We start from the raw sequence: 22,535 nt of genomic DNA, 5'->3' as shown, positions 1-22,535 counted from the left end.
TACTTCTTGGTCTATGTAGCGATTTTTCTTAAGCACAATTAGGTGTTGTGAAATTCCCATTCTTTGTAATGTTATCCATAATTTGTTATCATCCACACAGTCGAATGCCTTTGCATAGCCCATAAAACACAGGTAAACACCTTTCTGGTATTCTCTGCTTTCAGCCAGGATCCATCTGACATCAGCAGTGGTATCCCTGGTCCACATCCTCTTCTGAATCTGGCTTGAATTTCTGGCAGTTCCCTGTCAATCGATGTACTGCCGCAACTGCTTGTGAATGATCTTCAGCAAAATTTTACTTGCATGTGATATTACTGATATTGTTAGATAATTTCCGCATTCTGTTGGATCACCTTTGTTTGGAATGGGTACAAATACGCATCTCTTCCAGTTGATCTTCCAAATTTCTTGACAAAGACAAGCAAACACTTCCAGGGGTGCATCCATTTATTGAAAAATCTCAGTTGATACTCTGTCAATTCCTGAAGCCTTGTATTCTGTGAATGCCTCAAGTGCAGTTTGGATGTTGAACATTGACCACTTCTTTTTGGTACAGTGATTCTGTGTATTCCTTCCATCTTTTGATGCTTCCTGTATCGTTTAATATTTTCCCTGTAGAATCCTTCAATATTGCAACTTGAGGCTTGATTTTTTTCTTCAGTTCTTTGAGCTTAAGAAATGCTAGAGCGTGTTCTTCCCTTTTGGTTTTCTAACTCCAGGTGTTTGCACATGCCATTATAATACTTCACTTGGTCTTCTCAAGCTGCCCTTTGAAATCTTCTGTTCAGCTGTTTTGTTTCATCATGTCTTCTGTTTGCTTTAGCTCTTGATGTTCAAGAACAAGTTTCAGAGTCTCTTCTAACATCCATTTTGATTTTTTCTTTCCTGTCTTTTTAATAACCTCTTGCTTTCTTCATGTATGATGTCCTTGATGTCAGTCCACAACTCGTCTGTCCTTCGGTCGTTAGTGTTCAGTGCGTCAAATCTATTCTTCAGAATTCTCTAAATTCAGGTAGGGTATACTCAAGGTTGTACTTTGGCTCTCTTGGATGTGTTCTAATTTTCTTCAGCTTCAGCTTTAACTTGCATTTGAGCAATTGGTGGTCTCTTCCACAGTTGGCCCCTGTCCTTGTTCTGACTGATAATATCGAGCTTTCCCATCATCTCTTTCCACAGTGTAGTTGATTTGATTCCTGTGTATTGCATCTGGTAAGATCCACGTGTATAAAAAAAAAGTCACTGTTTATGTTGTTGAAAAAAAGTATTTGCAATGAAGTTGCCGTTGGTCTTGCAAAATTCTGTCGTGTGATCTCCGACATTCTTTATATCACCAAAGCTGTCTTTTCCAACTACTGATCCTTCTTCATTTCCAACTTTAGCATTCCAACCACCAGTAATTATCATTGCATCCTGATTGCATGTTTGATCAATTTCAGACTGTAGAAGTGGTAAAAATCTTCTATTTCTTCATCTTTGGCCTTATGGTTGGTGCATAAATTTGAATAATAGTCGTATTAACTGGTCTTCTTTGTAGGCATGTGGATATTATCCTATCACTGACAGCGTTGTACTTCAGGATAAATCTTGAAATGTTCTTTTTGACGATGAATGCAATTCCATTCCTCGTCAAGTTGTCATTCCTGGCATAGCAGACCATATAATTGTCCGATTTAAAATGGCCAATACAAGTCCATTTCAGCTCACTAAAGCCTAGGATATCAATGTTTATGCATTCCATTTCATTTCTGAAGATTTCCAATTCCTAGATTTATACTTCGTACAGTCCACATTCCTGTTATTAATGGATGTTTACAGCAGTTCTTCTCTTTTTGAGTCGTGCCACATCAGCAAATGAAAGTCTCGAAAACTTGACTCCATCCATGTCATTAAAGTCCACTCTACTTTGAGGAGGCAGCTTTTTACCAAGTCATATTTTGAATGCCTTCCAATCTGATGGCCTCTTCCAGCACTATATCAGACAGTGTTCTGCTGCTATTCATAAGGTTTTTACAGGCTAATTCGTTTCGGGAGTAGAGTGCCAGGTCCTTCTCTCCAGTCTACCTTAGTCTAGAAGTTCACCTGAAACCTGTCCACCATGGGTGACCCTGCTGGTATTTGAATATCAGTGGCATAGCGTCCAGCCTCACAGCAACATGTAAGGTCCCACAGTACAACAAAGCGACAGACGCATGGGGGTCATCTACGTTAGGTAGACTCTTTCTTAGCTTTTAGAGAAAAGTTTTTGTCTTGCTTCCTTACCTCTACCTCCCTGAACTACTTTGTTTCCAGCAACAGCAGAGAAGCAGGAAAACTATGCTTACTCATGAATTCTTTATTTTCATTGTTCAAAGTTAGCGTCCCCCATAATTCATAATTTTGTAAGTAGATTCAGTTACTTTTGTTAGTATAAGACAAGGTGCCATGGTATATACCTTTTAAGTGTTGTGGAATAATGAGTTGAATATTTCAAATGCTGAAAAACTGCTTTGCTCCCAGGTGTGCAACAGATTTTAGGATTTTATTTAGGCAAGAAGTAGGTGTGATTGTGGGAGTTTGTGTGAAGGAAGATCGAAGGCATTGGAGAAGCAATAGAAAGTATTTTCCTAGTAATGGTTCTCTTTCTGCTGTGAAATTTTAGTTTTGCAGCAGTATCCTTAAACTATTTTTCAATATTTGCCTGCATCTACAATGTTAAACCTCACAACTGAATATTTCAAGTAAACTGCCAGATTTCAATTCAGCTATCAGAGCTTGTTGATTTCCAGATTCAGAGAAGAAGTTCATATAGTCTAAGAGCAATGAGAGAGAGACAGGAGAAACCTTAGGTCTTCTACGTCATGTAAGAGCCCTTTTTCATACAGATGTAGCTCGTGGAATGATCCACGTAAATGATGATGTAAATCTCATCAACAGCATAGAAATAATTTAGGAGTATGGTAGTTACTATTTTTGGAAGTTGTATGTTTTGGGTTCTTTGATTGTTGACTTGGATTTTATTTTAAAAAAAAGATTAAACCTATATGAATAAAATTGAATCCTGTTAAAATGCAACTTGCACCTCTTGTCAGTTTTGCATTCCATATGCCAAGCAAAAAATCTTGTTATCTAGAGATGGATTTGTTTTGTATTCTTTTGTAAAAGTTAACTGCAGGGCTTTGGAGCTGCATGAACCCTGATCTTCTCTTATCTACTATAGGTCTGCATGGTCTGGGTTTACATGGACTGACTGCGTGACTAGGAGACTGAGTCCTGCAATACACAATCACTTCACTCAAATTCTCTTTCTTTTTGGCTGCAGATCTAAAATGGCATATTGATATTTCATATTATGCCACACATGTTTTATGGTACGAAGAAGGTAATTTTTATTGTAATAAAATGGAAAAGTGCACAGCAAGTATAAAAAAGGAAAAATCAGTTATTCTACCATTCAGGGATAACCAGTACCAATGATTTGGTGCCTAATTTCCCCGTATTTTTGTCTATACATTTCAAAATACCTAATAGGTATCATATTATGTGTAGTAGAGATACAGGTTACATAGCAGTCAGATTTTAAAGTCCCTGCATTGGCAAAACCCCGTGCATCTGTCATTTTGTTGTACTATGGTGGCTCACGTGTTGCTTTGATACCAGAAGCTATGCCACCGATATTTCAAATACCAGCAGGTTCACCCATGGTGGACAGCTTTCAGTGCAGCTTCCAGACCAACACAGACGAGGAAGAAGAACTGGGCAGTCTTTTCCAAAAAAACTGGCCAGTAAAAGCCTTGTGAATAGCAGCAGAACATTGTCTGATACAGTGCCAGAAGATGATAAGCCCCTCAGGTTGGGAAGCAGTCAAAATATGACTGGGGAAGAGCTGCCTCATCAAAGTAGAGTCAACCTTATTGATGTGGATGGAGTAAAGTTTTTTGAGACCTTCATTTGCTGAGGTGGCATGGCTCAAAATGAGAAGAAACAGCTGCAAACAACCATTAATAATCGGAATGTGAAATGTATGAAGTATGAATCAAGGAAAATTGGAAGTAGTCAAAAATGAAATGGAACACACAAAGATTGGTATCCTAAGTGTTAGTGAACTGAAATGGACTGGTATTGGCCATTTTGAATCAGACAATCATGTGATGTACTGTGCTGGGAATGACAAAATGAAGAAGCATGGCATCATATTCATTGTCAAAAAGAACATTCCAGGATCTATCCTGAAGTGCAGTGCTGTCAGTGATAGTAAGTATCCACATGCCTGCAAGGAAGACCAGTTAATACAAGTTACTGAAATTTACACACCAACCACTAATGCCAAAGATGAGGAAATTGAAGATTTTCACCAGTTTCTGCAGTCTGAAATTGATCAAGATGCGTGGATAATTCCTGGTGATTGGAATGTGAAAGCTGGAAACAAAGAACAATTGGTAGTTGGAAAATATGGCTTTAGTGATAAAAATGACACTGGAGATCACATGACAGAATTTTGGAAGACCAGTGACTTCTTCATTGCAAACACCTTTTTTCAACAACAGAAACAGTGACTATACTCGTGGACCTTTCTGAAACGAATACACAGGAATCAAATCAACTACATCTATGGAAAAGAGACGATGGAGAAGCTCAGTATCATCAGTCAGAACAAGGCCAGGGGCAGGCTGTGGAACAGACTGCCAATTGCCCATATGCAAGTCCAAGTTGAAGCTGAAAAATATTAGAGAAAGTCCCCAAGCCAAAATACAACCTTGAATATGTCCCACCTGAATTTAGAGGCCGTCTCAAGAATAGATTTGACACATGGAACACTAATGACAGATAACATTGCAAAGAATGGGAATTCCAGAACACTTAATTGTGCTCATGAGGAACCTGTACATAGACCAAGCAGCAGCCGATCGAACCAAACAAAGGGATACTGCATGGTTAAAGTCAGGAAAGGTGTACGTCAGGGTTATATCCTTTTAACATACTTAGATTCAATCTAAATGCCGAGCAAATAACCTGAGAAGTTGCAGTGTATTAAGAAGAGCGTACCATCAGAACTGGAGGAAGACTCATTAACTACCTGCGATATGCAAATGACACTACCTTGCTTGCAGAAAATGAAAAGGACTTGAAGCATTTACTGATGAAGATCAAAGACTACAGCTTACAGTATGGATTAACAGTATGGATTATACCTCAACATAAAACAAACAAACAGAATCCTCACTACTGGACCAATAAGCAACATCATGATAAATGGAGAAAATATTGAAGTTGCCAAGGATTTCATTTTACTTGAATTCACAATCAGTGCCCATGGAAGTAGCTGTCAAGAAATCAGAGAATGTATTGCATTGGTCAGTTCTGCAAAAGACCTCTTTAAAATGCTAAAAAGCAAAGATGTCACTTTGAGGACTAAGGTGCGCCTGACTCAAGCCAGGGTATTTTCAGTTGCCTCATACGCATGAGAAAGCTGGACAATGAATAAGAAAGACCGAAGAAGAATTGGTACTTTGAATTGCGGTGTTGGCAGAGAATATTGAATATATCATGGACTGCCAGAAGAATGAACTAATTAGCATCTGAAGAAGAAGAGCCAGAAAGCTCCTTACAAGTGAAGATGGCGAGACTTCATATCATGTACTTTGGATATGTTATCCGGAGGGACCAGTCCTCGGAGAATGACATTATGCTTGGTAGAGGGTCACTGAAAAAGAAGAAGACCCTAAATGAAATGGATTGACACAATGGCTGCAACAGTGAACTCCAACGTGGCGATGATTGTGAGGATGGCGCAGGACAGGGCAGCATTTTGTTCTGTTGTACATAGGGTCACTGTGATTCAGAACTGACTTGACAGCGCTTAACAACAGCAAGAGCATAGGCAAGCGATCAGGAATAGTCAGATTTACCTTTCAGTGTAGTAAGCTAGACATTATGAGAGGCATGCAGGAGCTGAGAATAGCTGAGGGGACAGTAGGGCATGCTCATTTCTGCAGATGCTCTTCATTTAGTGTGATTGGTATTTTTCTTTCTTTTGTGTTGCTAAATTAGATTTGAGTAAGTTAAAATCATGTTTGAAACAGCTCTACTTTTTAATAATTTCATATCCTGCTTTTTTGCTGATAGTATAACAGACATTTTTCATATTGTTAGAAAATAATACCTCCTCCCCTCTCTCCATGATTACTCCTGACATATTGAGACATTGCCATCATATAGGGTATGTTAGTAGGGTAAACCAAACCAAACCCATTGCCTTCAAGTTGATTTCGACTTATAGCGACCATACAGGATGGCATAGAACTGCCCCATAGCATTCCCAAGAAGCGCGTGGTGGATTTGAACTGCTGACCTTTTGGTTAGTAGCCTTAGCTCTTAACCATTGTGCCACCAGGGTTTCCAGTTACTAGAGTAGAACCTTGATATTCTCAAAGAATTTGTCTGGGATCTCTTGGGCATATCTTAGAGTATTGCTGATAGAAATAATTCAAGCCACATAATGTGATTCCAAAATTTCTAGTAGCTACATTTCAAAAATAAAACACAGGTGAAATTAATATTAATAATACATTTCTTTTAATCCAGCATAACTAGAACGTTATTATTGTAACATGTCAATATGAAAAATTATTGAAATATTTTATATTCTTTTTTCCTTAGTAAGTCTGCAAAATCTGGTGTGTATTTTTTCATTTATAGCACATCTCAATTCAGACTTACCACACTGCATGTGCTCAGTAGGCACATGTGTCTAGTATTAGCACAGTCTTAGAGCATATCATGTTCCCCATATGACGCAATAAAATAGTACTTTGCAGGTACTCTGCAGAGTATATGAAAAGAAAATGGCAAAGCCAAGTTGTATCGTGGATGCTGAACACACGTGAAATATCATGAGAGTTTAAGCCTTTGCCTCAATAAAATTCAGTGTTTCTGTACGTATGGAGTTTCATGTCACCCAACAGTGTTAAATTTACAGTTATTTAAAGGTTTATTGGATATACTACTTTTATCTCAGGATAGTCAATTTGTAAGATCGATTCTATATTTTAAGGATTTGGGTAATTAAGAGTTTGCAAGTTCACTTTGTGATTTAAGACCTGAAGAGATCTGGAGAGAATACCTTTATGAAGTGAGTAATAGACACACATACACGTATGTATTACATATGCATATATAAATTTTGTTTTTGCACATATATACAGTATATGTGCATGTACACACAAATTTATCATCATTACTCTTATGAAACAGCAATTAAAATCATTCTGACTTTTTAAAATGAATTGGTAGCACGTTCAGAAACATCCCCAAGGTCACTGATACAAACTGAATATGTAATACAAGAGTATTGAACGAGATTTGCTTTTAACTTAGTTTGTGATCATGTAGGAAATTTCCTTAACATTTCTAAGGTTTATTTTCTTCTGTAAGATATAGTCCTGACCTTTGTTCTTAGTGTGATTTTTATGATCAAATGAGATGAATGGAGACTTTAGGGATATTTCTTATTCATCTTTATATCCCCAGTACTTAGTACAGGGTCTGACACATGGACACCCAATAAATACTGAATTCAAAGGCTGATAATATACAAAAGAACTTTCTAAACTAAAGGTGCTAAAAGTGAAAGCTGTTATCATTTTTATTGTATCTGGTTTGTGTTGTTTCTTCCTATGTTAGCTAGAATGTGAGAACTCTTTGATAATTTTTTACCTATATAGTCAATAAGTAGGATTGCCTGTAGTGGTTGTATTAACATTTTGTTCATTAAATATTTGCTATAAATAAATATAGTTCTGAAAATATGATGCGATATTATCTTATTTTAAAAGATAGTTAACACTTAAATATCTTCTCTTCAGAGTAAACAGAATTTTTTTTTCTTTTTGGTTATCATGAGATAAACTTAACTGTTTTCCCTGTACCCAGTCTTTATGAGATTAAGTATCAGCAGTATTTGAGACGCAAATACAAGCTCATTGGAGGCCAAAATTGTTATGATCTACACAGGGTATATGCCTATTCATAGCCAACAGAACACAGGTAAACATCTTTCTGGTATTTTCTGCTTTCAGCCAAGGCCTATCTGGTATCAGCAATGATATCCCTTGTTCCATGTCCTCTTCTGAATCTGGCTTTAATTTCTGGCAGTTCTCTGTCCATCTACTGCTGCAACTGTTTTTGAATTATCTTCAGCATAATTTCACCTGCATATGGTACTAATGATATTGTTTGATAATTTCCACGTTCCGTTGGATTACCTTTCTTAAGAATAGGCATGTATATGGATCTCTTCCAGGTAGCTGTCTTACAAATTTCTTGGCATAGAAACGAGTGAGCGCTTTCAGCGTTGCATCTGTTTGTTGAAATATCTCAGTTGGTATTCTGTCAATTCCTGGGGCCTTGTTTTTAGCCAGTGCTTTTTCAGTGTAGCTTGGACTTCTTCCTTCAGTACCATTGGCTCTTGATCATATGCTACCTCCTGAAATGGTCTAACATTGAGCAATGGATGTAGCCCTTCATAAATGTTTAGTGTAAAAGAAAACAAAATCATAATGCAAGAGCAAATAATGTCCCCCCAAAACAGCATTTCAGAGCCATCTTCATGAAAACATTAGCTTTTTCTAGCATCAGTGACGAATTTCTGTAACTGTCCACTCACAGAGTCATCTATAAGCAAAACCAAACCCGTTGCTGTCGAGTTAACTCTAACTCATAGCAGCCCCATAGCACTGCCCCGTAGGGCTTCCAAGGAGCAGCTGGTGGATTCAAACCGCTGACCTTTTGGTTAGCAGCCTGAGCTGTCAACCATTGAGCTACCAGGGCTCTGAGTCATCTATAACAATTGAAAATTCAGATATTCCTCATTTCTTAGAGTATGTTTTATGATAAAGCAGTTCACTTTTAACCCACCCTGAATGAATTAAGGAAGTCTCAATTAAAATAGTGCATGCAGTGTGACAGCCTGCCTTGTAATTTCCTGGGAGAAAGTGAAGAACTTAGGAAGTAGTTGAAGTTGTTGGAGTACTAGGACACCATTAACTAAATGATACACTCTGGGAGTAGTTGGCACAGTTTTGTTTTCATTAAGTTCCCTCATTTCCACTTCTGTCTGAAACCTTTGAGTTTATTTGACTATTGGCAACGGTACAAGTAATCAGATTAAATTTTGTTTTTTCCTCATGACAATAAATATTAAAATTTTTAGTATGAGGAAATATAGCGCAATTTTATTAGAAGAGATATATGCAGTGACAGTGTAGACCGTATGGCCGAGTGACAGATGAGTGACCTATGGTCAAATGAAATGATTGGACACAATTAAAGGCAGGGAAGAGGGAAGTTGCCATTTCTTTGAATTTTTTCTCTTATTATCTCCCTTTATTCCCTGATGACCAGATATACATCATCAGCAATTCTATGACTAAAAATCTTCTGCTTGCTTCTACTCTCTTCTGAATTTTACTGTTTGGCATTGTACATGGGGAAGAGGATTGAAATCTTGCCCTTTTTCTTTAATTCTGCTGCTTATTTATTTTACATCAGCTCATTGTTAGCATCGGAAATACTAGTAATAGTTGGTTAAAGCAAGATGTTTACCTGATAACTATTTGTAATGTAATTCTAAAATTAAAAAAAATTAGGCCCTTATAAAAATTCCAATCCAAATCAACAAAAGCTTCCTAGAAAAGTAAGACTGGTATCTGTAATATATACCTTGTTGTAGCTCACACATTTGACATCGTGCTTTGCGTTAATTTTTGGTTCTTCCATGTCAGTGTCTGATGAAGTTCAAATGAATCTGTGGAAAATAAAAATATGTGTTCATAGTTGATTTGGACATTTAGCTGAGCCATGGTTTTTGAGTTGAACTTTTAAAAAACAGAAGAAAAGGAACATGATTTTAGTTACATAAGTGCTTTTCATACCCTTAACGGATGTATTGTTACTAGTGTGGATTGACTCTTATGGTGATATTTCACTTTCTGGTCTTTGGGTATCATTTTTGGAAAAATATTGAGCAAGAAGTCTGTATATTCTTCAGGTTTACTGCTGAAGTTGAAGTACTGCATGAATTGCCAGCAAATGAAACTTTTTGGAGGAAAGGAAGTGGTGTGTATAGCAAAACTTTTCTCTAGGGAAGAAGAAAAAATGGCTTATTAATAAGATGATTATTTAGGAGCTAGTAATTTGCAGTTTGAGGATATTATTGTGAACTGTTAACCCGTAAAACACATTTATTATAAATTAGTTACAGGGTATTTATGAAAACATTTTTTATAGTATCCAGTCTAATTCCAATGGCTTAGAATATGCATTTTGAATACATAAGGCTTTTCCCCCCGATCTACTCCTTTTAAAATTAAAATTTTCTAAGTTCACAACATTTATTGTTTAAGTATTTTGTTGGGTCTGAATTTTATGTCAGTTATTCTGACTATTCTGACTTTATCCTGTAGAGCTTAGTGTGTTAAGGAACAAAGTCTTAAATCTTGGTTCCTATTCCTTTTTATAAATAGTCTCTTTAAAAATATTTTTTAATTAAACAAGTAATAGGTGAATACTATCTCAGGAGAATTCAAACAATATTGAAACATATAGAATAAGAAGACAAATTCCTCCTTTATGTCTCTTCTTTTTTACCTCCTGGTGGTAGTCACTGCTGTCAGCTGGATATCTCTCCAGGCTGTTTATTCTGTGTGTGTAGTTTTACTTTGTGTCTGTATTTTTAGCACGCTACATACATTGTTCCGCATCCTCTTCCCTCCCAATATGAAGTGTCTTTCCGTATCAGTACATATAGTTCTACCTCATTGTTTAATTGGTACTTAGTATTCTGTAATATAAAATTATCATAGTTCATATAGGTTAAAGTTTTTTTTTTTTTTTAATATATATAAGCCAAAAAAAAAACCCCATTGCTGTTGAGTTGATTCCAATTCATAGCGACCCTGTAGGACAGAGGAGAACTGCCCCATGTGGTTTCCAAGGAGCACCTGGTGGATTCGAACTGCCAACCTTTTGGTTAGCAGTCGTAGCTCTTAACCGCTAAGCAGCCACCAGGGTTTCCTCTTTGTATATATATATTTTTTTTAAGAGCAGTTTTAAGTTTACAGAAAAATTGTGTGGAAGGTAAAGGGAGTTCCTGTGCATAGTTTCCCCTATTATTAATCTGTCATTGATGTGGTACATTTGTTAAAATTGATAAACCTGTATTGATACATTGTTATTAACTAAAGTCCATAGTTTTTACGGTTCACTCTTTGTCTTGTACACCATTCCTATTATTAATATTTTAAATTAAAAATAAGGCTGTTGCAATTGATCCATTGTGAGCCATCTTAGCTGGATGTTTTAATCTGGAAATTAAAAAGACCATTTGGCTTCTTCCAGTTTTTTTTTTTTCCTAAGTAGGCAAAAAAAAAAAAAAAACCCCACTGCCGTCAAGTCGATTCCGACTCATAGCAACCCTAGAGGACAGAGTAGAACTGCCCCATAGAGTTTCCAAGGAGCACCTGGTGGATTCGAACTGCCGGCAGTTTGGTTAGCAGCCATAGCACTTAACCATTATGCCACCAGGGTTTCCTCTAAGTAGGCAGAACACATTAAATTCTTTATCAAAATTATGTGGGAGGAAGCAAATATTAGCCAATTTATAGCTGGATTATTTCAGCTTCTTTTAAAAATGCCTTTATTTTGTGTACCATTCTGGGTACTTGATTTAATGCAATTGAAACCTAGTTACGCTTCCATTATTGATTCCTCGCTTGTGGTTGCGAAAAACATGAATGATTCCCTTTTTTCTGCAGTGAGATAGTATGGTTAAAAGCAGCTTGTATTTTGGCTATATGAATTTTCTTTGATGACTGTGACTGGAAAGAAATACCATCCACAAGGGTAGGGGTCCTGTGTTTCCTGTTCAGAGTTGGATGACTTGTGCCTCCCATTGTGTCTAGTGTTGCATAGACATGAACACATATGAATGAATGAACATATGGGAACATAAATGCCGTATATGTGAAGCATGTCAGCTTTTGGTCCAGGAGTTGAAAATAACCCATCAATTAAGGCTACAGAGACTGCCTTGAACTGCATTGGCATTGATATATAATTCCGAGCACGTAAGCTCTTTGATAAATTATCAGAAATTGGAGTTGTTTTGCTCTCTTTTTTGTTAACTTTCTATTATAAGTAGTGTCTCTCTTCATGTGGATGAACACTATTCAAGTTATTATCTAAGTTACTTAAGTCATTTTGACCAAACCATTTAAAATGAGCAACTATGATGAGTAGTTTTTAGGATGCCTCTAAATGAGCAACTATGTTGAGTAGTTTTTAGGATGCCTTTTTTTCTACCAGTAGTTCCTATGTTTTTCATTTCCTTATTGATCATGCTTGTTGTGCTTAGATCGGCTTAGGAAACATTTTCTGAGTGCCTTCTTTATGACAAGCCTAATGTATGGAAACCCTGGTGGTGTAGTGGTTAAGTGCTATGGCTGCTAACCAAAAGGTTGGCAGTTTGAATCCACCAGGTGCTCCTTGGAAACTCTATGGGGCAGTTCTACTCTGTCCTGTAGGGTCCCTATGAGTCGGAATCAACTCGACGACAATGGTTTTTTTTTTTTTTTAATGCTATATGCTGGGAGTACAACATGACTGAACCCTCCTCACCTTCCTTCTTCATGGCCAAAGGGGAATTATAAGAGTATGAAAGTGAATATCAGTGTAACAGGGCAGGTGTGATTATGGGGGTACATGAATAACTGTGTGTGTGTGTGTGTGTGTGTGTGTGTGTGTGGTGTTCTCCCCCCCTCCTTTCACTTTCTTCTTCTGTGGACCTCTCTGTCAGAGCAAAGGACTGTGAATCATTTCTGGCTTCAGTTTCCACTTGATGTTGGAAAAAGAACTCTTCACATGATCGTTACTTTTTTGTTGTTTGTTTCCCTCTTTTCTTGTATTAGTTGGAATACTGGAACTAACAATGTCAAGAAATGTGGAATTGAGGATTCTCTGCTAGTGATTTCTTTTTCTTTTGTGGGGGAGAAAAACTACAAAGGTAAGTGAGCCAAGCGTCTGTATCTTTGTCCTTTCCGCTTTTCTCTTTGGTCACTGACAGGGCTGTATCTTCCCCTGAGCCAGAAACAGTGTCATCCACCCATATTGCTTTTCATTTCAAGTTGGCAGCAGCTTTGGCAGCAGTGCACTTGTTTGGCCTGGTGTTTTCAAGGTGTAGTTGAAAGGATTTTAGCATTTGTGCCATTTACAGTAAATAATGCCCCTTTTCCCCCCACATCTTTTCATCACCCTGAATTTAGGATGGTGCCAGCACTCTTTCCTCTTGTACTTGGAGCCTTTATAGTTGAACAGTACTTCTGTCCTACTAGAATGTAAACTCCATGGGTATAGGACCTCTTGTTCATAGCTGTGTTCCATCACTTAGAATGTTCCTGTTGTTAGCTCGCGTCGAGTGGGCTCCTGATTAATGGTGACCCCGTGTACAACAGGATTGGGCAGTTGTGATCCATAGGGTTTTCAGTGGCTGATTTTTGGAAGCAGATTGCCAGGTCTTTCTTCTTAGTCTGGAAGCTCTGAAACCTTTTTAGCATCACAGCGATACACAAGCATTAGGCTGTGCATCGCAGCTCATAAGGCGCATTGGCTAGGAATTGAACCCAGACCTTCTGCATGAAAGGTAAGAATTCTGCTGTGGGATTACCAATGCCCTCACACTAAGAATAGTGCCTAGCATATAGCAAACTCGCAGTAATTATTGTTTAATGAGCGATCAGTGAAAAACCCTACCCAGAAGATGGAGCGAATCTTTACTGCACAGATCTTGTTTCAGGGTAAGGGGTTGTTCTTGCTTTTATGCAGTTCCTATTCTTTATGAAGCTGTGTTGGTTCACAGAGGGTCCATGGGACGGGACTGCCTTATAACCAGTATCATTTTCTGGGGTCACTAAGAAGATTCTTACTGCTCAGCTTACCCAGGGATAAAGAGAGAGGCCCTAATTGCTACTTTTTCTGTGCCTGTGGGATTGGGATACAAAGTCCTTGTGACATTAAACTAAAATCCTGGCGAGGGGAGCAGGGCTCATGGCAGTGAATCCTTACAGTCCTGGGGAGCCTTCTGGGCTTATCCTGCAGGGGCAAAAGTTCTTATCTTTTTGGCTGCGGCACCATGGAAGTAGTTGCTAGAATTCCGCGGGGCATCCATCTGTCCACTAGGTCATAAAAAACCCCAAGGAAAAGCTGAGAGGCAGGTTATTTTCATGGTGAAGTGTTTAAGAGCCAGGGATCTCCAATCAGATTTTCTTGCTGGTATCTTTGCCTCTCATTTCTCTTATGTGTGATCTTCAGCAAATGACTCATTTTGTGTCTTAGTTGCTTCATCTGTAAAATGGGAATAAAATAGTACCTACTTAGGGTTGCTATGAGTTGGAATCAACTCGACAGCCTTGGGTTTGGGTTTGGTTTTCATAAGTGTTGCATGAGGGCTGATATAGGTAAAGAGCTTAGAACATGCCTGGTACATAGTATCAGTGCTCAATAAATATTCATATTTACTTACTTGATACAGAGAAAATTGATGCCCCTTTTACTCATTTTCATTCTAATATGCTTCCCTGAGAAGGATGAGAAGGCACAGAGGTGCAGTTGATATTCTGGGAATTTCATATAGGCCTAGCTTTGCCTTTGGAAACCCTGGTGGCATAGTGGTTAAGTGCTACGGCTGCTAACCAAAGGGTTGGCAGTTCGAATCTGCCAGGCGCTTCTTGGAAACTCTATGGGGCAGTTTTGTTCTGTCCTAGAGGGTCGCTATGAGTTGGAATCAACTCGACGGCACTGAGTTTTGCCTGTGGAGATGTGCTGGTCATATGATGGCATGTAGCATCAGCTTCTAATGCCCTCATCCATCACTTGTGTCAGGTGGAAAACGGATAGAGAACCTTTGCTCTGGAGAACTCTAATTATTGCCAAAGCAGGCCATGCTCAATTAGACAGTGTCATGATTTTTAATATTTGAAAATTCCAAATTTGCTACTCTGTGATGTAACACTTTCTTCTACTTCCCTCCTGCTGTTGCTTATACAGTTGAGTGGATATGAGGCTGCACTTCCCACACACATACCCAAATATCTCTGACTGCTGGAATATTAGGTAGGTTACTGTCAGCATGTAACTTGTTATTTTATGAGATGTTTGAAATCATCACTGTTACCTGGGTTTGAATCCCAGCTGTGCCAAGCTTCAGGCTTTTTCATTTGTCAACTGGCATAAAAGTATCCATCTTATAGGATTGCTGTGAGGATTAATAATGAATAGAAAACACTTAGCATATTGCCTGGCATACAGCAAGCTCAAATATTAGTTGTAAAGTTAATACATATACCATCATCATCATCATCATGCCATGTTTCAAATCAGCAATGAAATACAAATAAAAACTGCTTGCCAACTTGCACTAATCCTCATTTTTGCTTGGAACTATGAGACTAAGTGAAATGCAGTGGCTCCCTGCTTGAAATGTACTGGAACCTTCCTTTTGCAGCAAAGATTTTGTTACTTTAGAGGGTATACAGGGATGCTGGGGCACAGTAAACTCTGAGATTTGGCTTTCCTGGTCTTTTATTTAAGCTTCTCCCTGCCCAAATGTTATATTCCAGGTTTTCAATACACACTTGCCTTAATTCCTCCCTCAGTAAAATTACAGTGATATTTTTATACTCTGTCTTTGAATTGAGGACAGAATTAGGAAGTATATTCAGTGCTTTTGATAGCAAATCTCTTTAATGGCTGGTGAAATACTTTGATAATAACATGCAAATTTTTATGTATAACTGCCAATTATCAAATATTTACCACTTATTCTAGATTTGCTACATTTCTTTTTCTTTACTTTGAAAAATATTCCTGCAAGATAGATGGTATTATATCCCATTTGCAAATGAGGAAACCGAGGCTCAGAAAGGATAAATAACTTACTCCAGGTTGCACAGCTGTTTAGTGACACATGCTGTTGACTTACTCCAAAGCTTTTTCCTGTTTACTCAAGATTAGAAAGTTGAATTCCAAAATTAGAGTGAAAAATTTTCCTAGGAAAGCTTATAAATGGTATGGCTAATTGAGAGTAGGTAAAAGAAAGTAAACAAGTGTAAAGAAGGTTAAATTGACAGTGTGGACCAACTATAAATGATAGGATGGAAACAGTAGTAAAAAACCATTGAAGCATCTCTCGTATTAAAGCGATTCATAGAAGGCAGTTGTCCTATCTGATGGAGGATTTTTTTTTTCGGCGGGGAGTGCAGGTAGTGTGAAATTTTAACTTGGAGATTCAAAATTCAAACTTGAGACTACCTCAAGAAGAGAGGGTGAAGATAATATTATCAGTGGAAAGGAAAATGTAGAAATAGAAATGTTGTATGTATTTAGCAGAAACAAAAGATCAAGACAAAGTGTTAAAGATATATGAGCTACATGGTGGTTAATGTAGATACAGTTCAGGGAAGGCTAATTGCAAGTATTCTTTAATGCAGGCAGAGAAGATTTGGACAAGCATTCTGGAGTTTGTTGCCATAGTATTAAATTATATCTTTCTGGAACAAAATCCTAATGTGAAGTTTCTTTCATTTGGAATATTTAAGCAGGGGGCAAGGAGATAAACATTGTATAACTATGGCAATTTTTTTCTGAGGAGGTATTTATAATACATCAGGAGTTTTGATATGAATTTCATTAGCTGCATGTTAGCACATCACATCTACAACTCTGAAGCTTTAGCTTGTACTAAGCCCACCGTGGTAATTTAACATTTTCGTATTTTAAAACCGCTACTAGAGGCTCAAATTCTGTATCTTCAATTTACCCCACATTTCAGTTGCATATACTTAACGCATACTAAACATACTCACTTGCTAACATTCAGCTCAACAAGGCAAAACTGACCTTATGTCACTTCCCCATCACCTGGCTCTCCTCCAACCTTGAGCTTGTCAGGGAGGCCATCATACATAGTTGCCCGGACACCAAAATGCTGTCGTTACTTTTGATTCGTTGACTCCTTCGTTCTTTTATCTAGCCAAGTCTAGTAATTCTTCCCTTGGAGTGTAGAACTTGTTCCTTTTTCTTCACTAGGAATTTTTTTTTGCGGGGGGACTATAGAGAAAAAGATAGTTGTTACTTTTTTTTTTAAATTCCCATAAGCCTTTCCAAGTAATTTTTCAAAGATATTTTCCTGGGCAATGCTTTTTCTTTTTTGCTTATTTTAGTTATTTAACCTTAGCTTTTTTTTTTTGCTGCGAGAGTGTGTCTGGGGAGTTAGCTTCCTAGTGGAGCCATAAGGTTCAGTTTTGCTAAAAGAGGAGAGCGTACACATTAGCCAGGGCTGGCGTCAGACAAGTTGGAAACATCAGCTGGTAACAGGTAATGAAATGACTTTCCTTATGTGATTGTTTTGGATTTGAACAAATCCATCTGTTTTGCCTTGAACAAAAGGTAAGATATTTTGAAGGTAAATATTTGTAACCTACTATGAGGGAATTCCTACCCTACCAAATTATTTTAGGAGCAAACTAATTATGTTTGCACCTGGGCAATAAAAATCCAATCTTCTGAGAGAGTGGCAAAGCATCTGATAGTTCACCATTTAAAAAGTGTGTTTATATGTGTTCCCCCCCACCCAGGAAGAAAGAATTTTATAATTTATTGCTTAATTTAATTTAAGGGGGCAAGTGTTTTTGTAGAAAAGATTATCAGGAACGTAAGCAGGACTTAATGGCAATTTTCTTGTGGTGAATACTAGTAAATACTAGTAAACTAGGAATATTTACTAATTTATATGTCTGCATTTTGTTCATTGTTAGTAAGTTTACTATGTATTGTTCAAAGATTTTTGGTAAGAGGCTCCCTCCCCATCTGATGATTTGCAGTGTATTTCTATTGTGCAACAGTCTACGTGCCTTTGCAGTTGGGCTATTCCATTAGTGAGGTGCTGAATTTGCAGTTCTGTAAGAAAGTAGATAGAGTGGTGTGCCTGTACAGGGTCTGACATGATGAATGACTAGCTTTGGAACATGGGGAAAGCCACACTTCTCCCTTGGCTTCAGTTTCCACCTGTAGAATAAAGGAATTAGACTAACGACTCTTCCAGCTCTGTGAGTCTCTAATTTTGTGGTGCCACCAAAACTCCTTCTGAGCAGCTTTCTTGGAGAGGTGTTTGTCCTGTGGCCTGTTCTGTTCTCTTACTAATCCCCCTTCTGATGGGTGTGGACAAAGCCAGCCTAAGTGTTCTATGGTTTTGGAATTTTTTTTCTTTCCAATTGAAGCTAAGTGACCTAAACGGATACTGAACTCATGACCATGGTGTGATTAGCTTTGTGCAACCCACAGCATTTTAGCAGCAGGGTATGATTGTTTCCAAACCAGAAATCTATTAAAATCCAAATGTTGATGAAGAAGGGCTTCATAAGCTTTGTTTTACATAGAGCCGTTCTTGGGGCTGTGGTAGTTAAGAGCATGGACTCTGGAGCCACAGTAAATGGGGCCACATCTGGCTCTGCCACTTGCTAGTTGTGCGACTTTGAGCATGATAATAAAAAAACCATTGCCATCGAGTTGATTCCTACTCATAGGGACCCTATAGGACAGAATGGAACTACCCCATAGGGTTTCCAAGGCTGTAATCTATGGAAGCAGACTGCCACATGCTTCTCTTGCAGAGTGGGTGATGGATTCAAACTGCCAATCTTTTGGTTAGCAGCTGAGTGCTTAACCACTGTGCCACCAGGGATCCTTGGGTATGAAAGTAATACCTACCTAATAGGTTTTTTGAGGGGTAAATGCTGAGGAATATATGCCTGCCATATAGTCTTAAATATGTTTAGCTGCTATTATTGTTAATTACTTTATTTTTTACATTTTATGTTTCAGGCCCATCTATGGTATCTCCTTGAACCTTCATAATAATCCTATGAAATTAGTACCATCATTATCTTCATGAAGAGACTGAGGCTCAGAGAGGTTAAATAACTTAAGATCACACATGAAATGGGTGCTGGAGTCATGATTCAAAGTAGGTTTTTCTGACTTGTTCCAAAACCCAGGTGCCTTCCTCCTTCAGGTATACTGCTCCAAGTCCAAGTCCTTTGGAAATTTTAAATGCTGTTAACTAATCACTGGGCATTGACTTCAGGAGGCAACTGGTATTAGAAGACCAAAGGCTCTTAATACTCAGGGTGTCTAAATGTCTCAGCTGTTACCAGGATAAAATTGCTATGACTGCTCCTCCCTCCTTTTACAGATTTGCCTTTCAGGCCTCTGGGCGTTCTGTGAGTTGTTTTCATAGTGTGTGTGTGTGTGTGTGTGTATTTTGTCCATCCCCACTGCAGACTGAGGCAGAATCTGCACCCAGGCCCCAGATAGCCTTCCTTATAGCAATGGCCTTGGCGAGTGTCTTGGCTGGACTAGAAAAGGATTCCTCAGCCAGGCCTACATGAGTAACTTTGGAAGGTGAAAATTGCAAAACATAAAATAATTGCAGTGAAGGTAACAACCTGAGCGTTCACATAACTCTCCCTTTATTCACCAGGTATTTATTAAATATCTGTGTATATGACATTTTAATCTGGGGTTTAATACTTAGATTTTTCACTTGAAAATTTAAAAATAACTTTATAATGAAACAATGTTACTGAAAGTATAACAGCAATTGTTTTCTATTTACAAAACCTCAAAGTGCATTTGTTAACCACCTTATAGCCTTTTTTTTTCCACTTGAAAATCTTTTAACAGAAACAATGGCGTACAAAATTGGTTTTTATCATTACTCAAGCTTATGACAATACCATAATTGCTGATGAGCGATAGTAATTAGGGTGGTGCTGGGGTGTAGACATTTTGCATTTCGAGTTCAAGAAGATTTTAGCTTCTGGGAGTTGCTGAGTCAACTCCGCTTTGTTCAATATTTTAGGAAAGAATCTTATATAAAGGAGCTCTCGTGGCACAGTGGTTAAATGTTCGGCTCCTAACCAAAAGGTCAATGGTTTGAACCCACCAACCGCTCCGTGGGAGAAAGATGTGGCAGTCTGCTTCCATAAAGGTTTACAGCCTTGGAAACCAAATGGCGAGGTTCTACTCTCTGTTCTGTAGGGTCACTGTGAGTCATAACTGATTTGATAGCGACAGGCTTGTTTTTTTGGTTTATCTTTTATGTGGGGTCACTATGAGTTGGAATCGACTTGATGGCAACAAGTTTAGTTTTTAAGTAGTACAAATATTTATGATCTATTAGTCTAAGAAATTCTATATGACTCTCACCTTCATTTTGTAAATAGATGAACAATGGAGACAATGGTGAGGGAATTTTATTCAGTTTTTTTTTTTATACAAGTCCTGAGGTAGGCAAACTTTTTTTTGTTGTTAAGGACCAGATAATAAATATTTTAGGTTTTGTGGGCCACGCGGTCTTTTTGACAACTACTCAACTCTGCCGTTGTAGAGCAAAAGCTACCATCGAATGAATGTGGGGGTGTTTCAGTAAAACTTTACTTATGCAAGCCTAGCTTGAGACTCCTAAACGGATCTGGTGGCGGATGCAGTGAAGGCACTTTGCACACATGTTGATGAAAACATTTACTTAAGCTTCTGAAAAAGTTGGCTGCTAACTTATAAAGGAGTCACAGTAGTGTCTGTATGAAAATAAAAGCAGTGGTTTGAAATATCACAACAACTAAGGACTACTCTCACAAGGAGTTCTGTTTCTAAAATGGCATAATTTTGCCCTCAGTATCTGCTTTATAGGAGAGTCTTGGATAATATACTATTAAGGTGAAAGCTATTATTTGTTCAGCTTTCTTTGTACATTTAAAAATGATAAATGGAAAATGTACTTCCATTCAAGGGAGACACTACTTAATGCTTAAGAACTTACTTGCCAAATCACATTTTGGGTTGAGTTTGTATTTTAACTGACATGCTGACTTAAGTTTGCCAAAACCTGATAACATTTGGAAGGAAAATGGCATTGTTGCTATTTTTTCTGCATGAAAACAGCTAAAACAGGTAGCCACCAACAGGGGAAACGTGAAGATAAAGGCAAGAATATAACACTTTGTGAGCTTTTATTTTTTTGTACTAAATTTCAGACCTAGTTAGGTTTTGTTTTCTTTCACTCTGATCTTCAGATTAGATTACCTAATTCATTTTCTACATTCCCTACTCTCCCTCAAATGAGGGAGTCCCATTGTATTACATTTGATATGAGTCCTCTACCATATCTATTACTGAGGTATTATTGTAAATCATTTTGTTAGAATGTAACCTCCTGATTCAAGTTGACTAATGTTTTTATTTATGATTTGTTTCTTACAGTGTTTAATTCTAAATATGTTTCTGTGAATGGGTAGTTCGGTTTTAGAGCTGGAGTAGAAAATATTTTAAAATAGCAAGTAACTTTACAGCTACTACATTTTAGAATTTAAGAAATAGAAAAGATTAGATAGGTTGACCAAGGTCATTCTGAAACCCAAAGCAAGACCCATGAGTATTTTATCTTAGATCACATCCCGGTGCTTTTATTAGAACCATTGATTTGGAAGAATCATCCACCTATGAAGTATTATTGTAAAAACTGTGTTGTAGAGGGGATTTTAATGAGTTTGGGGTTCAGTACTTCAGTTTAAGGTTATAGATCTGGATGTAGTCTCAGGTGGTATTTTGCTCAAAGCTCTTTTTTTGTCTTTATTACGCTAATGGCATCATGATGTACTGCAACACCCAATCTGAATCTCAGGTAGGAAAGTGTTGGTCAGAATTCTGAAAAGTGTGGCTAGTTGGATTTTGATGTATCCTTTAGCAGTTTTCCTACCTAGAAAGACCAAGGGGAACATGAAATCAGATGTTGCAAATTTTAACTCAATTGTTTCTTCTCAGGGCAGATATTTCTTATTGCAGTATGGACATCATTCCATATTTAAAATAATGATATAAACTGATTTCCTGTGTCGACTTTTTAATCATTCAGAAACTAGTTTATGAAAACATTTTCCAAATAGATATATGAACATTTTATGTAAAGCTTTCAGCAGCATTATGAATATTCATATAAAAATTCATTGCTTGGCCAACTTAATCCACTGAATCCTATATGGAAAGACTGCCACATGTATTTAATCTTGGTTGGATTTCCTTTTAAGAAGCTGGTAGCCACTTTCCACGTGCTTACAACTGTCCGATCAATAGGAAGAATATTGAGGACTCTTAGACAACATATCAAAATATAAGAGAAATAGCTGTGTGTCTCTTTAGTGGAATAGATTGGATACTGTTCTGTAGGGAGAACACAGAACTGGGCACTAATGATCATTTGCTTTGTGCCTGCAAAGTGACAGACATTCCCTAGTTTGGGAATTGACAGCACCTTCTGAGAAGGTTGATGGAGGTGTTCATAAAGGAGGGAGCATAACTCAAACTGGTGAGGGGTTGGGGAGGAATGTGTTTCAGGGCCTAAGATGGAGGATGTCAGGAGATGTTTCTAAGAGAACTCGAACTTACGGTAG

The 22,535-nt window shown here is 37.7% G+C and overlaps 1 protein-coding gene across 10 annotated transcripts in view; it reads left to right on the top strand.

Annotated features, from left to right (window-relative positions):
- The window catches only part of PEAK1 (pseudopodium enriched atypical kinase 1), a 270,520-nt gene that overhangs the window by 10,990 nt on the left and 236,995 nt on the right, over positions 1-22,535 (top strand). For 2 of the 10 annotated variants that reach the window (XM_023552938.2, XM_064267230.1), the window contains exons 1-3: positions 12,440-13,036; positions 15,076-15,141; positions 18,910-19,051. The exons of 4 other annotated variants lie outside the window; for them this stretch is intronic. The gene's annotated coding sequence lies outside the window, so the exon portion shown is untranslated. Of the gene's footprint in view, positions 1-12,439; positions 15,142-18,909; positions 19,052-22,535 lie in introns of those variants that run through there. 4 more of the 10 variants (XM_064267237.1, XM_064267234.1, XM_064267233.1 and 1 more) reach the window with 3 other exon arrangements.

Source organism: Loxodonta africana, chromosome 13 (genome assembly GCF_030014295.1).
Source record: "Loxodonta africana isolate mLoxAfr1 chromosome 13, mLoxAfr1.hap2, whole genome shotgun sequence".
NCBI classification, from domain to species: Eukaryota; Metazoa; Chordata; class Mammalia; order Proboscidea; family Elephantidae; genus Loxodonta; species Loxodonta africana.
This window is presented reverse-complemented; position numbering and strand designations above follow the sequence as displayed.